This window comes from Pelmatolapia mariae, linkage group LG1, assembly GCF_036321145.2.
Source record: "Pelmatolapia mariae isolate MD_Pm_ZW linkage group LG1, Pm_UMD_F_2, whole genome shotgun sequence".
Taxonomy (NCBI): Eukaryota; Metazoa; Chordata; class Actinopteri; order Cichliformes; family Cichlidae; genus Pelmatolapia; species Pelmatolapia mariae.
The window spans coordinates 30,372,144-30,387,589 of record NC_086227.1 but is presented as its reverse complement, the minus strand read 5'-3'; positions in this window follow the sequence as shown (position 1 = coordinate 30,387,589).

Genomic DNA, 15,446 nt, shown 5'->3' with positions numbered 1-15,446 from the left:
GAGGAATGCTTTTGGCCTCCCGTGTGTTCCATGTGTTACCTCTACTGTGAAATGATACAGCAAAATCAAAACAGTGTCCTTACTGTGAAAGCACAATTTGGGTTTCTGTAATCAGGTTTTTCTCTCAACAGCTCAAAATATGTGCCGACAAACACAAGAGAGGCCACTAAATTGGGACACTGGCAGGGAGTGTAATGCACGATGAAGATTTTAAAAAGGAGTAAGTATCAACTTAAGTGTTTCCTCCTTGCATGTCATATTCTTAGTGGTTGTGTAGCTAAGGTACTGTGTTGCCAAATGATGAAGGGTGAAGTGTATGGACCGCTGTGAAAGGCTGATATTCTTTTTTCCCCCCGTGAGTTTACGCTGGATCTCTGCCACATATAATCTTGTCTCTGATTTCATTACCAGTCTTTAGTGCATCTGTTTGTTTAGTGTATCAGTGCTGGAGGTTACTCGCCATACAAGTTTGAGAAGTTGACTCTGATTTTGAATAAGATGTGTACTGTTCTAATTAGCATCACGCAGAAACCGACTAATGCACATTTGAATTGACATTGCTTTTATAATTTGAGATTACGGGTTTTAATAAAACACCCTATTCATGCCTCATTTCCACTGATCACCAGCTGCTGGGTCAATTGAATAATTAAGAATTTAATTAAACCTCAGTTTGGATCCCTATTTTCTAACACAGTCAAGTCTTGTAGTCTAAGCATAAGTAGCAGAGATCAAATAGGGAAGGGATGATGTGCCAAGCAAGAATTTAGTGATGTGAGCTCTATCATGCACTAAAATGGAAAGGTCTGAAGTGGCTTATCTATTTGATCTCCGAATCCTCTGGTTCCACTCCACAGAGTGGGGCTGTTATTTTTCTGCTTGCCCATATTATACTTCAGATTTCAGTGCAACCCTTTATGTATGCAGCATTTCAGTCTGTATTATCCCTCTGGACTGCTCCTCTCATCATTGCCAGCATGTAATACAATACTTTCTATTGACTTCTTGGGAAGCAGCTCTCACAGTGAATTGACTGTGTTGCTGTGACCTAAAGTAGGCTAATTTTACTCAATGGTGCATGAGTAAATGTTAAGTGAAGCTACTTTCGATATGATAATATTGCATCAGTATGTATCACCATATACCAAGGTGGTTTTTTTTATCATTTGCTGTTTTTCCAGTATTGACTGTCTTTGGGAATGCATAGTATTGCTTTACAAGGACCCACAGAGTCCTTGTAAAGCACTGAGTATTTAGTAGTAGTAGTACAGCATGTTCTCCCAAAGTTCTGTGGTATATATACTTATGCATTATCATCAGTCAAGTACATAGTAATTTTTTGTTTTTAAATAACTCGGAAGAGTCTAATTTAGCAAAATACTGAAAATGTAAAGTATAGGACTTCAGGTTTATGGAATTAACTTGGAGGACTGATATTTAAGATAGTCATAAACCTAGCAAACTGTTAGATCAGCATTTCAGCACCTGTACTGCTGAGGGCAGCACCGCTGTAAATCACTGTTTTCCATCAACACAGGACTGCTTCAAAAGAGCTAATCATCATTATTTTTAATTCAGTAAAAGGCTATTATGAAGTTAAATAAACATATATAGAGCCAAGCAAAAGGTACCAGTGTGCAATTAGCAGAAGTTGTTTTCTGTAATACAGCTTTAGGCTTTAAAAATATCAATTATTTGTTTAAAATGTAATTAAAAGGTATCGCAAACATAAAATGTGTGAAAATGGTGTTAATGATATTAGCGTAAAGTAAGAAATAGTTCTATTTTTTATTTTTTGTAACAATGTTACTGCAACAAAAACCAAACAAAAAACGTATTCAAAAACGTACTATCAAAATAGTGGACACAAAAAAATCTAGTTCTTATGGGCCTGGATTAAAAAAACTTTTATTAAGTGCACATTATTTCCAACCAAATCCAATTAACATGCAGCAGAGAATGAAGTAAGGGAACTTTTAATCAACTGTAATTGCACTGTCGCTTTCAACTTAATGTCAGTAGTGGGTCCTATTGGTGCAAAGTAACAACATACTCTTCAGACACACACACACACACACACACACACACACACACACACGCATAAAGCCTATCTGATTTACTGCTTTGTACACATTGTGCTGACACTGAAAATCACACTATGCATCACAGCACCTGATGAATAGACCCAGTGTAAAGTTATAGTTGGGTTGTAACCCTATGATATATGCAGGTTGCAAAGCTGCATGAAGACTGCTTACGAATAAAGTAGTATTTCTGGAGCCGATGTGAAACTTCCAAGTGCTTATAACCAACACACTGATAGTAACTCCACGGGCTCGGTGACTGTAACCTGTGGAATATCCTTTGTATTCAAAATTCCATTTCAAAATGTGAGTTTTTCAAAACCTTTGAATGTTTTATACAAGACCCACTGAAGAAATTATTATGGGCAAATTATCCTGTAACTGTATCTGTATGAAAAGAAAAATAAATAACAAGGGCATGCATCAGTAGATTTTGGGGTTATTTATAAGACACTTAGACAGGATGGCTGCCTTCATCCTCTGTGTGCATTCTCTAGGTTCTGCAAAAACAATTAAAAATAAAAACAGGGACTACACTAGTAGTAGTATAAAGACCAAAGTCTTAGGACCAAATTTTAAAGCTGTTCCCCCAGGCTTTAACTATAAGATTTAGAAATAGCGGTGCAGTGCACACTATAGGATATCATTAAATTTTCTTATCAGTAGCGGGTATACAGCACTGTATGTAACTTTCTCTCATCAGGTTTACATATCTGAGTCACGGATGCACACACACACTTGCATGCTTTTTAAACTGCAAGTCCTCACCTCATCCTTATCTTTACATGAAAATCATTTTAAAGCAACTGCAATATTGGCTTTATTTTCGCACGTTTCTCCTCCACTGCATTACTGCCTTGCAGATCCCTAGATCCCCCCGTTTCCTTTTTAAACATTCTTTTATTGATCTTTATTGCTAGTACCCTGAGTGATATAAACAGGAGGTTTGAACGTTTGTGTATCAGTTGGATATGAATATGGCTGAGTGTGACAAAGGCTCAGTTAGTAAAACAAGCTTAGCAAGCTCAATATTTTGTACTGATCTTTTATCAAACTGAGCCACTGGTTTGATAGAAGAATTTAAAAAAAAAATTGGCAGAAGCATACCTCAAAATCTAAGCACGTCTTTAAAAAATACAACAAATATTTCTCAATAAATAAAGTAAAAGCATGTTGATACATCCTCATTGGTAATTTGATAGAACACCATGTATATTAAAAGAACAGGAGATTAAGTACTGTTATGAATATAGAGAAAATGATACTGAAAATAATTACATTTGTGTGTCCTACTTGAACAAATCTCACATGTGACCACACATTTTTAAGCTCCATAGATGTTCGTGCAACTCACTAGCTGGTTGTATTGTTTCATTTTCACTTACATATATTCAACCTTGCAGTTATAGGTAGCTGTGATTTGGGCCTTGTTGAAAAAATTCAGTTCAGCTGTCTTGAAAAAGAAACACACATGTCAAAAGAAACATTTACACAGTGTAGCTAGATGTGCATTTCAATGTAATTTGTTGTTTTTCATGGAACAATAGTTGTACCTCTTGTATTGTTGAAGATGGCATCATAGTGTAGCAATACAGTGCAATAAATGTTTTTTCCTCATATTTTCAGAGTGCACCCAGCAACTGACAAGTTGACCTTGAATGGATAATGCAGTAGATGAAGCAGTTATTCTAGACAAAACTGGTTACAACAAAATTCATAACCTTAAACCTAAGAATATGCCGAGATTGTTATTTTTAATCGTTCTGTCCTAAATCCTGGAAAAGATTGAAGTTATTAGGGGAAAAGTATCTAAAATCCTTTTATTCAGATGTCTAAAGGTAAGGGCAAATATGTGACCACAGTGGGGTTTTTTGCCAGTTAGGAATAATTCCCTACTCTAAGACGGTAGATAAATACGGGTTTAGTTTATTCATCTGCAGCTGGAAGTCAGAAAACAAGCTGAAATAACACATATCACAACCCATTTCTTTGCGATTAGCCATGCTTCTCAGCCACTAAAGGGATTTAAGACACGATAATAAAGATAAAAAGGAAACATTAATGATTTTGTTATGTTAATTAAAGGCAAGAGGATTAGCAACAACACAGGAGCCTTGTAAAGAAATAAACAGACAGGGACTCTGACATTTTTCCAAAAACATTTATAATAATAAATGAATTTGGTCCATGCTGTGATCAAACAAATTGTATGGGAATTGGGGGGGGGGGGGGAACATAAAAAAAATTTAATAAATAAATAACACTTCTCACTTGTCTTGAGGGGCAGTTAGAGTTTGAATTCTGTGGTGTGTAAAAGTGTAGCATTAGTAGTGTGCACTGCTGGTCAAAAGTCAGCAGCTACTGAGATAAGTTGTTAATTTGTAAAGAAAAACATGAATTTTAATTAAAATTAAAATATTGATGAAAAAATGTTATAAATTACAATTAAAGATTAATAATAAATAATGTTGCCCTGTCTATACAGAAAACATTCAGATACTCGCTTTCTGTAACCACTTTTTTTTTAATGTTTAAAGATATTGTTAAAGACTTTCTAATACATCTGAAAACTGTTGTAATGCAATATTGTAATGCAATAGATTTGGCTGTTTAGGTATCTGGAGCATCAGACTATGTGGATTCTGAAAATGATCCAAAAAGATCTAAATCTAAATATTGTTGGATTCATAATTACACCAGTCTCTGCATTCCCAATATACACATCTTAAACCTTGGGATTTTTTCAGTAAAAATAAAGAACTTAAGACAGAACAAATGAAGATACAGAGTTCTTAATGCCATCTGTCAAGCATGGCAGATACGTTTATTGGTTGTAAAAATGAAGATTTCTACAGGATAAAATTAATTTTGATCAAGGAAGGCCATCATTCCAATTTGCATTGCTGTGTCAAAGCCTTTGGATGTCACTTTACTGGAGACAATTTCCTTCTACAATGACCCGCATCTTGCATCTCCATACTCTGCTGTAAACTGTTAAGACAAACTGCTAACAGCTTGTATTTTGTCTATAATGGTGTGGCCAAAGCAGTCACCAAATCACAGTCCTAATGTTGTCCCTCTTGTGGGAAGAGCTTGATCGTGTGATATGCAAAAAATGGCAATGAAACCAACTTTCATTGCCAGGAAGCTTTTGAAAGAAACACGGGGGAAATGTCTTCATTTACTTTAAATAACTGACAGAAAATGGTCTTCAAGGCTGTAAGTGCTGTAAATGTACAACTGATGAGAGCAAATTTTGATTTAAAAACAACAACAAAAAATCATAATTTAAAACCTTGTCAGTGTCTTGACTGAACTACTCATTCAGATTACAAATACTATATAATGAAATAAAATAATACCCAAGTAACTTTAACTTGTAAATGTAGGTATAAGAGAGAGAACTTTGAAATCAACATAGATTGAATGCATACTTACTAATTAAACTTCTGAATGTTGTTGTTGTTGTTGTTTTTGTACAGTTAGTAAAAAGGAAAAGAAAAAACCTACGAGCTACAAAAAATACAATTTTCAATAATAATAATAGTGTTCACTTTATTACAGTGAAGTTTTCGGCATTATAATAAAGGAAACCTTGGGTCCATCTATGTTGATTTGATGTATAGTTGCAGGCCTTTGCTAGTTAGTAATTTTGAATTGGGGTGCTCTAATTTCCATTGCCTTTGTTGTTTCTGTTGTTGCTTTGGTTTCATTTGTTGGCAGAGAAGATAATCTGTTTTGCAGTGTTTGTACTTGTGAAGTGTAGGCTTTGTCTATGGAGCCGCATTGCTTTCTGTAGGCTTGGTTGTCTTCTGCTGCTTTCTGGAATGTGTCTGAACTTGAGGTGTTGCTTCAAGGTGTTGCTCCTCTTTGGACAATTAATGGTGAGGTCCTCCATGTCCCTCTGGCATATGTGCCGGTACAATAGCTATGTGCAGCTTGCTGTTCTTGCACAGTGCCAGGTGGCTATAGAGGAAATCTTTGGTGATGTGACTGTTGTCCATGTGGTGGACATGACTAAGCCAGCATCTGTGTTGCCTGAGCAGCGTGTACAGGCTGGTGTGGGACAGAGCCCGAGATGCAACGGAGGCAGTAGAAGTGGAAAGTGTTGAGCCTGGTGTATGCCACCATGCAATAGTGTGCTGATGTTGCAAGTGCAGTAGACATTCATCAGAGAACCATCATAAGATTATGCACAGGGAGAACATGCAAAGTTCACTAAGAAGCTCTAGCTGGAGCTTTCCTGTTGTGAGGTGACCCATGCATCCATGTTCCACGCTCACCTGTGTATATGAAGAACGATATTAATACTACTCAACTGATTATTTTTGTTTTTAGCATCATTGCAGTTTGAAAATATATGATAAAATTTTGTGAAATGCACTGAACAACAAAATTAAATGTAACGTGTGCTAACATTTATCTTTGTTAAGTAGGTGTAGAGCAGACATTTTGACTTGTGATATTAATTAATGTACTTGTTTTTTATCTATATACACTGTCAAGTGTCTTCTTTGAAAAATATAGTCTGCTGAAGCTTTCTTTATTCGCTTACTAAATGCTATTCAGAGTCCCAATTCCATTTTGCAATCAATGGTGCCCTTGTTTATTCAGAATTTCAGCGCACCCTTTCCTTTACTGCAGTGCACTTTTTCTATTCCATAAAAGCTCAGAGCCATCGCTCTCCATCTAGCTGTTTGCTGTGTAGCTCAACTCAATGTTAGCAAGAGAGGTAAACCAATTAAGGTGTTAAGAAATATGTTTTTTTAAAGGAGTTTAACTAGGAAGGACTAATGGTTTGGATTACCAGATGTCTTAAAATGTTATTTTTACATTCGGTGCATGCCTGATTTTTCCAAAGTCAGCAAGTAACAGGATTACATATTTGTAATCTCAAGTTTGGACAAAATAATCAGTTATAAGTATATATTTCCATAAGAAAGCATACATAACTGCAGATCCTGTGATGACAATTGTAGGTGCCTTGAAACTTTTTGCTGCATCAGATGTTCTTTTCTGAATTTACTGACTGTTTGAAATGTACACCACCCCCTGATGATATTTCTTATACTAATATGACTGATCTCAAATTGTCTGAAGATCTTTTTAACTCCTTTGGAAGACTCATAGTACCCAAAGTATTTATTATGCAAGGCCTCAGAGAACTTGGAGAACACTATACAGTGGAAGACGGAACCACAGACACTTTTAGAGGTTTAAATTAAAAAAGAAAGTTACACTTGTCTCTCCTGAAGAGATTCTTAACAGTCTCAACTAATCTCAAACACCTCATTCAACTTTTATGTTTTCTTTTTCATTTATTTACTCATTGTTTGTTATTTAAAATATGAAAATAAATACAATTATAAATTGCTGTCATTAGATTAAGAATATTAAGTTCATAGATATTTTTTGTTTCCAAGATGATTATCTGGGAAAAAACAAAACAAAAACCTGGCCATGAAATGCATTTTTTGTGAAACAATAACTGTATGTATCTGTGCCTTGCTAACATATTTTTTTGTAATATATCTATTGCTAAAGCACTTTCTGGATGGATACAAACTGCATTTCATTGCCTCTTACTTGTGACATGTGCAATGACAATAAATAAAGTTGAATTCTTAATGTTGCATTAAGGAAAACCGATAGTTTGCTTAATTTATTCAATAGAAGTAGTGTAATTTGTTTGTTTTCAAGTGTCAAAGAGGAAACTGCAGCCCCCGATCACATATAGTTTGGGACTTTGAAATAAATTATGTTCATTAAGTAAGAAAATGATTACAACCCATTAGTGAGGCTGCTAATCAGCCCACTACTGTAACCTGCAGCTGTGCCAGCCTGTCTGAGCTGCTCTTTGCCATTCAAACCGTTTCCCCATTCAGGTTTATACATACACTATTTCTACTGTGGAAAAATATAGCACTGTCAACACTATATGTTTCATTATTTATGTTTGTATCCTGGACTTCTTAATGAGAAGATCATTGGTATTAATATATTTATCCCATATTTATCCCTGTGACCTGTGACCTGCTATATATACAGTGTAATCTCCTATAAAATTTAAATATGACTGTCCACAGACATTTAAACATTTTAATGCAATAAAACTTCAGCAATACTCTGCTGTTTAAAAAAAAAAAAAAAAAAAAAAAGGCATACCAACATTCTTCTTACCCCTCTACTTTTGGAAATGAACACCTTTAACACCTAGAGCACGCAAACTAAAGATAATTATCATAACTACCTGAGATTGCTCTCACAGTGCTCTCCTTTTTAAAATTCAGATTTGCAGCTGTGGCAAATGTCCTATTTTTTCCTTGTAATTTGTCACATCATTTTTTAAATATAATTTCACTTTTTTAAGTGTTATTAAAGGTAAATAATAGTTTAAAAACTGTGTTGCTTTGACCTTTAACAGCTTTGTATTCATATAGAAGGTCAGTATTTGTTTGAACCAGTCTGTTGAGGGTAGGGCTGGGCCATATCCAGTGTTGGGTAAGTTACTTTAAATTAGTAACTTAGTTACATTACTAGTTACTTCTATCAAAAGTAACTCAGTTACTTCAAGTTACTCGTTACTTTCAAAGTAACTAGTTACTAGGGAAAGTAACTTTGGTTTTACTCAGAATTTTCTTGTTAATGTGTTGCTTCCGTAACTGGATACCCAGCTAGCTTGCTTACTTGCCACAAGTGCACTGTGCCACCTACCAATAGAAAGGAAAAAATAATGTGCATATTTCCACGAGAGAAATCCCACGCCTGGACCGTCGTTGACCACCGCCATGATTCTAGCCTACATCACAGTGTCATGTGTGTTTTTTTACATCCAACACGAAAACTGCAGTCGTGGTGCTTTCGATTGTACTCAGAAACTTGGAAATTCTGCCTTCCGAATAGGAAGATGTAGGTAACACCAGACTGCAAATGAGCTGCATACAGGGCTGGACTGGGACAAAAAATCGGCCTGGGCGTTTTGACTAGAGACCGGCCCACCATTATAGGAAAAATCATAAAGCCTTTGAATGAAAACAAACGCTGCTGTGACAGTGATGTACACTGTTTTGATGGTCTATATGTATCAATCTATCAATCGTTTGTTGTAAGACTCAGATAATTATTTTTTAAAAGCTAGACATTTTAAATGAGAATAAGAAAGAAAAGTATTTCTTTGTGCCCCCCCTCCCTGTTAATGCCCTGCCTGGCCCCCCTGGCAAAACTTTGCTAGACCCGCCCCTGCACAGTTACCAGCTGTCAGCTACATAAAAAAAGGATCCTGGTGTTATTTGTCTCTCAGAAACAGTTCATAACTTCCCTTCAACTCATTCATGTCACCTAAAAGGTAAACCTGTTTCTCCATCACCTGTTCAGCTCTGATGATTCAGTAAGGACATCTCCTGGTTTCACCTTCATGTTTCACTCTCACCAGATATACAAACCGATATCATGACCAGCAGCTTTTACAGCTGTGGCTCCAGCAAACATCAACTACTACTAGAAAGTAATATTAAATAAATTCTAACGACAGCTGATCAAACTTAAAAGTGCTGCTGTTGTTTAACGCGACCTCCGCTGGTTTCTTCTTTCTGGCGCAAAGTGGCCAATAAACAAACAAGAGAGAAAAGCCAATCAGCTGATCATTGATCATGATTGAAGTAGAAACAGGAGAGGGAGGGGGAGAGAATGTGAGAAGAAGAGGCAGCTGTGCAGCAAAGACATGAAATAACTCCAGCTTTGTGTCTTTTTCATTGTAGCTGAAGTCCGGGACAAACTGCATTCCTTTTCACCTCAATACAAAACACGTAATATTTTCTCTGAATACGGGACGATTCCGTTTTTTAGGGGACGGTTGGCAACTCTAATAATTAACCTTATGAATAAAATAAAGTTCAACATCATTAACATCATAGCACCCACCCAGCTATATAGAAACTCCGTCATGCTAGCTAGTACGCAGTACGAAAAAGTCAGCACAACGAGAATAAACTCCACCTAAACTTGGTTTATATCTGACCCAGATAGACTGCAGGTCATAACTTCTTACCTGAAGTTCAGTTCACCTGACACTCGGACCGACGGCCGCCTCGGCTCTCTGCTCCTCCTGCCTCCCCTTTCCCTCACCCACCTGCTGGCCTCCACCACTTGCTAATGTTACTGAATCTGTGGAAGCTCCGCGATAGCCACCACATGAAGTAACGAATAACGACCCTATCTAAATCCCAGTAACGATTAATGCGTTCCTGATTTTGGCATAATAACAAGTTACTGTGCTCGTTACCACAATAATAACGTAGTTACTGTAACGCGTTACTTAATAACGCGTTAGTCCCAACACTGGCCATATCATACCGTTCACGGTAATACTGGTATAATGTTGGGCAACGATAAGAAAATGAAATATCACGATAGAATATGGGTAAAACGCGCATGCACAGTGCCTTTGTTTTCATACGCACATGGCGGAAAAAGCATGGCGGCAACGGAGAATGAAAAGGGTGAAAACGGATCATTGAATGAAACGGATGAACCAGAATTGGTTTGTAAAAATGCTGCAACTTCAGCGGTTCACTGGTTTAGCTTTCAACCGTCAGATACACAACAAAGCACTATTTTTGGTAGCGCATGCTGGCGGACCGTCGTTATTACCGTGTTTTTTGGAAAATACGGCACACTTAAAATCAATCCTTTGATTTTTCTGAAAATTGACAGTGCCCCTTATAATGCCGTGTGCCTTATGTATGAATTCTGGTTGTGTTTACTGACCTCGAAAGGATTTTATGTGGTACACGGCACTCGAAAATCTGTCACATGTTTTAGTACGACTTTGCTACGCTACGAACCCGCACTTGATGGATTGTCGGAGCATTACGGCTATCGTAGGCAGGAGCCTTGCGGAGTGGTACGTACTGTGCTTCAACATAATATTACCGTATTGTGTGTGTATAACCTCTTTTTAAGTTTTGTGGATATTATACATGGTTATTCTGAGGATATGTTGGCCAATTTCTACTGGAAATGCCTTTTGGTTAAACTGTCAGCAAGGAATTTGCATTTGCACTGTTAAATGTTTATATAACTTTAATGCACATAAAAAAACAGCTGCTTGTTTAAGTGAAAATACATTGATGTTTTTTTTTTTGTTTGCACTAATAAAGTTGTGGAGTTGTAAAGTATTTTGTCTAGTGTCAATTATATCGTGAGCTATATCGTTATCGCAAATTTTCAAATGTGTATCGTGATAAATATTTTTGGCCATATCGCCCTGCTCTAGTTGAGGGTAATTTAACCCTGCTGTTGTTAAGAGACATGTCAAAAATGGTTTGATAGATTTAGTGATGTAAGTATGGGAATCCTGGTTCATTGTTCTGTTTACTCACACACCAAAATGCACGGTCAGCATTAATGTTGTTCGTTGTGCTTTTCCTGCAGGTCAAAATGTCTGCCATGAGAAAGAGGTCTATTGGGTGTTTAAAGGTTAATGATGAGTATAGCGCCATAGATGCTTTTGTGGACACACCACCCTGTGGCTTTTACTGCTGTACACTGTTCGTCATGGTCACTGATTTGTAGACAAATGTCATGGAGAGCTGTGGACAAATGAAAACCTAGTTGCTGGAAAATTACAGGTAGTGTGAAATGTGATAAAGTTGTGAGGAATGAATAATGTTAGTGTAGCTGTTGCAGACTAAATGTATGAATCATACATGAATGTATGATTGGCTCACAGATTATCTCAATGTTTGAGGGGTTAATAATTTATGGTCTAAGTTAAAAGTTATACATACACTGATTATTTTTATGTATTTATTTATTTTTCATTTCTTAACATAATGAAACTGCCTGGCTTACATGGTCTTTACCAAGGTTACCAAGTTTTGCTTCTGGGTGGTTATGGTAAAAATCACATATGAACGGTTCTGCTCTATGGAATATTTTATAACCTTTATCAGTATTCTAAATGTGTGCACATAATTTGTAAATCTCTTATTTTTAGAGATTTTGTTTAATTATTTAGCTGCTAAAGCTTATCCGGTCTTTAAGTGATGACGTGACGAATCCTGCTTCCGGGCCCAAAGTAGTCTGTGTTTAATATGGCTTTTGTGTTGTTAACAAGTTTAATGTTTTGTATCTTCTTCTATTTAATTTCAAAAAGCCCCTAAAAACAGTCAGTGATCACTGTTGGCCTCTCTTGGCTTTTATTACCGCTAATCATTTTAAAGCTCAATTTTTATAACCTTACGATGTAACTACAGCCCAGCCCATGCAGCAATATGACTAACCTCGTATTGTGGATGGATTATCTCAGTTGTTCTCCTGGCTGAAGTTTGGTCTGTTTACAGCATCCTGCCATGCGATTACATTTGTTCCTGACCACTGAGAATCCTCACGTTAACTTTTATCGAGTGGAAAAAAGTTAGCGTGTTTATATTATGCTCACTTAGCTGTGAAGCTAGCGGTCACGTAGCACATCGTTATATACCAGCTAGCCAAATTTCAGTAACCCTACAAACGTCACTGCTGTTTAGTTTTCTGTCTTCATTTATGTCGGAAGTGATAGCAGAGCTTGTACGTCTTAATTTGTTTCCAAAATCCCTCAGTCAGGACATGCTATATTGTATTTAGATGGAAGCTAGTGAGCTAACTTCCTGCTAATTTCTAACTCCGTTAAATGTCATAAATTCTGTTTTCATGGATGTCTGGATGTTAAACTTAATTGTTACACCTGGTAGAGCAGAACGCTGATCATTTTATTACAGATGAAAGACTTTAGACAGTTTTTCATCTCTTAGTGATGCCACAATGATCGTTTGATTTAGGGACCTGCAGCGGAGTTTGAGCCCAGACAAGGCTAGTGACGCCAGACTTAAAGACCAGATTATCAGGGCTGTTTAATGGGGTATTAAAGTATTAGTCTGTTCTTTAAGAAAAATAATATTGTGTCCTGCTCCATGTCCTGAAAACATTTTTTTTTGTAAATCTTAACAGAACCATTATTGAAGTCATATTTACACCTGGGCAGTGGGCGGCTCTCGCCATTTAAATTATTTTAATTTCCCAACCATTCGAATGTCACACAAATATGGTATTCAGCTTTGGGATTGGCTGCCTGCAACAGCTGGCACAAGCTGGTAGTCTGTGTGCCATAGCTGATTGTGCCCGAGCTCCTACTCCTTTTTTTTATTCCCCTTTTCATATTGAGGAAAATTGTTTCTGCATTTTACCACTTCCCTCTAGCAGCCTTCCATTGAGGAAATGCAAGCTGATCTCCAGTGCTATCAGAAGCAGGTGTTTGGTTCTGCAGGAAAGGACTACCTTGGTGTGTTCATCTCATCAGAGAGCAGGACTTGCTTAATGACAGACTGGCTGAGAAGAAACAAAATGACTTAATCTAGTGAGGTAGGGAGCTGTGAAGAGGGCGTGGGATAGGGAAGGTGGCTAGTGGTATGACACTTCAGGGAGCACACCCCATCCTGGACATGCCCATAAAATGTATGAAAAATGATTAGGCTGTGACTAATTACCCGTTTAGTGTCGCCGAAAGTTGTTAAACAGACCATTGCCTTTTAATACCTAAAGTAAGGAATGGGATTAATTAAGCAGAAATGTATTCTTCTACTCTGCCAAGTCTCTTTCTCACAGTCTGTAAAAACACTATGTGATGGGGTTTGCACCTCAGGGAAATAGCTGGTAATGGCCTGAGAAAGGGATCTCCTTTTCTCAATTCAGTACTTTTTTTTTGGGTGACTGAATGAATGAATAAGTGCATAAGCAGCTGCCTCTATAAAATGGAGGGCATAGGGAAAAAAATTAAGTTTCGAAGGCATAGGATTTATGACTGCACGACTGTTCCCCTCAAATCTATGACTACTGAATAAAAAATCCATAATGGCTTATAATGTATTATATTATAATATACAGTGTACTAGACATATAAATGATTAGGGCACTGAAATAATAAAAATTGTTTTAAAAAAAACAACAAAATAAAACAAAACAGTGTGCTGTTACTATATAATAATACACATTGGGTCCTTCTGCATTATTTTAAGGTCCTTACCTCACAATATAAAGTGCTTTGAGGCCACTGTTGTTTTGATTTGGTGCTACATAAATAAAATTGAATTGAACTGAACCTGTCTAGTCACATGACGGCCACGTACTGTCACATGAGTGAGTGGTATTCACGCTTCATACCAACAGCAAGCATTTCATAATCACAGCATTAGATGCACCATCACCCCTATTTTAGGGTGAATTATGAAACACTACAGATTGTTGCTTTCGCTAAACTGTGCCTTTAAATACAGATGTATAGGTTTCTGAAATGTTTAGATGTATTTTTAAAATGCATTTAAGACTTAAATAGTGTTTGAACTTGAGGCTACTAGGGTTCTCAGTTATTTATACTGTTTGAATGATATAACCTAAAAAGGTTATTTAACCTCCTAAGACCCAAACTCTTCCACAGCATGCATTTTTAATTTCATCTTTGATTTTTGGGCACATTGGGGCCTGATGAATGTAAAAACAAAGAATTACCAGATTTTTTTTTTTTTACCTGATTTTTTGTTTCTAAGAGAAATGAGAGCCACATATGAGGATATTCGTTTGAAATTGCGATAGAACAGTAGCAGTATAATGTCTTTGTAAGTGGATATCAGGCCCTTGTAGAGCAAAATTGAGTATTGTGGTCTAAATAACCCAAAATGTGATGTCCACATATGTGGATGCCAGGTCCTAGGAGGTTAAACACACATACATATACAAGACCATATTGTATGGTGTATCCTCTGTGTAGTTTATCAATTTACAAATTCAACTAAAAGAATTGTGAAGAAATAAGCTACATATGTTTCCTTAAGATGCTCTGATCACCAAGAGCCCAATTAGTGGGTTACCTGTCAGTCTGGATGAGTTCATGTTATTTACACCTTATTTGTGGGTTAAAGGTTAGTGTGACAGTTAAGTGTTGCACTAAATTAATGTAACTCTACCCACTATAATGCTAATTGTAACAAAACTGTGGTAAATGTTCTTACCGTATGGTAAAGAATTATCCAGCCTACCATAATCTATAATGGAATCTGTAGTGGAAATAAGAAGACCAATATCAGCTGAACAGGTGAAAAAAGTATGAAGGTACAATTACTGACACCTTTTTAAAACTGCTTGAAAAACTTCTTTGGAGATTTTCAAGCAGTTTTTTTTTTGTTTGTTTATTTGTTTGTTTTGAAATGTCTAAAACAGCTGCTAGCAAAAAAAGAGTTCAGCTTTCACTGCTCTTTTTCAAAACTTTTACTGTAAGCCAGAGCAGTGGGAATATATTTTCCCCTAAAGATTTCTGTCAAATAAATTGAT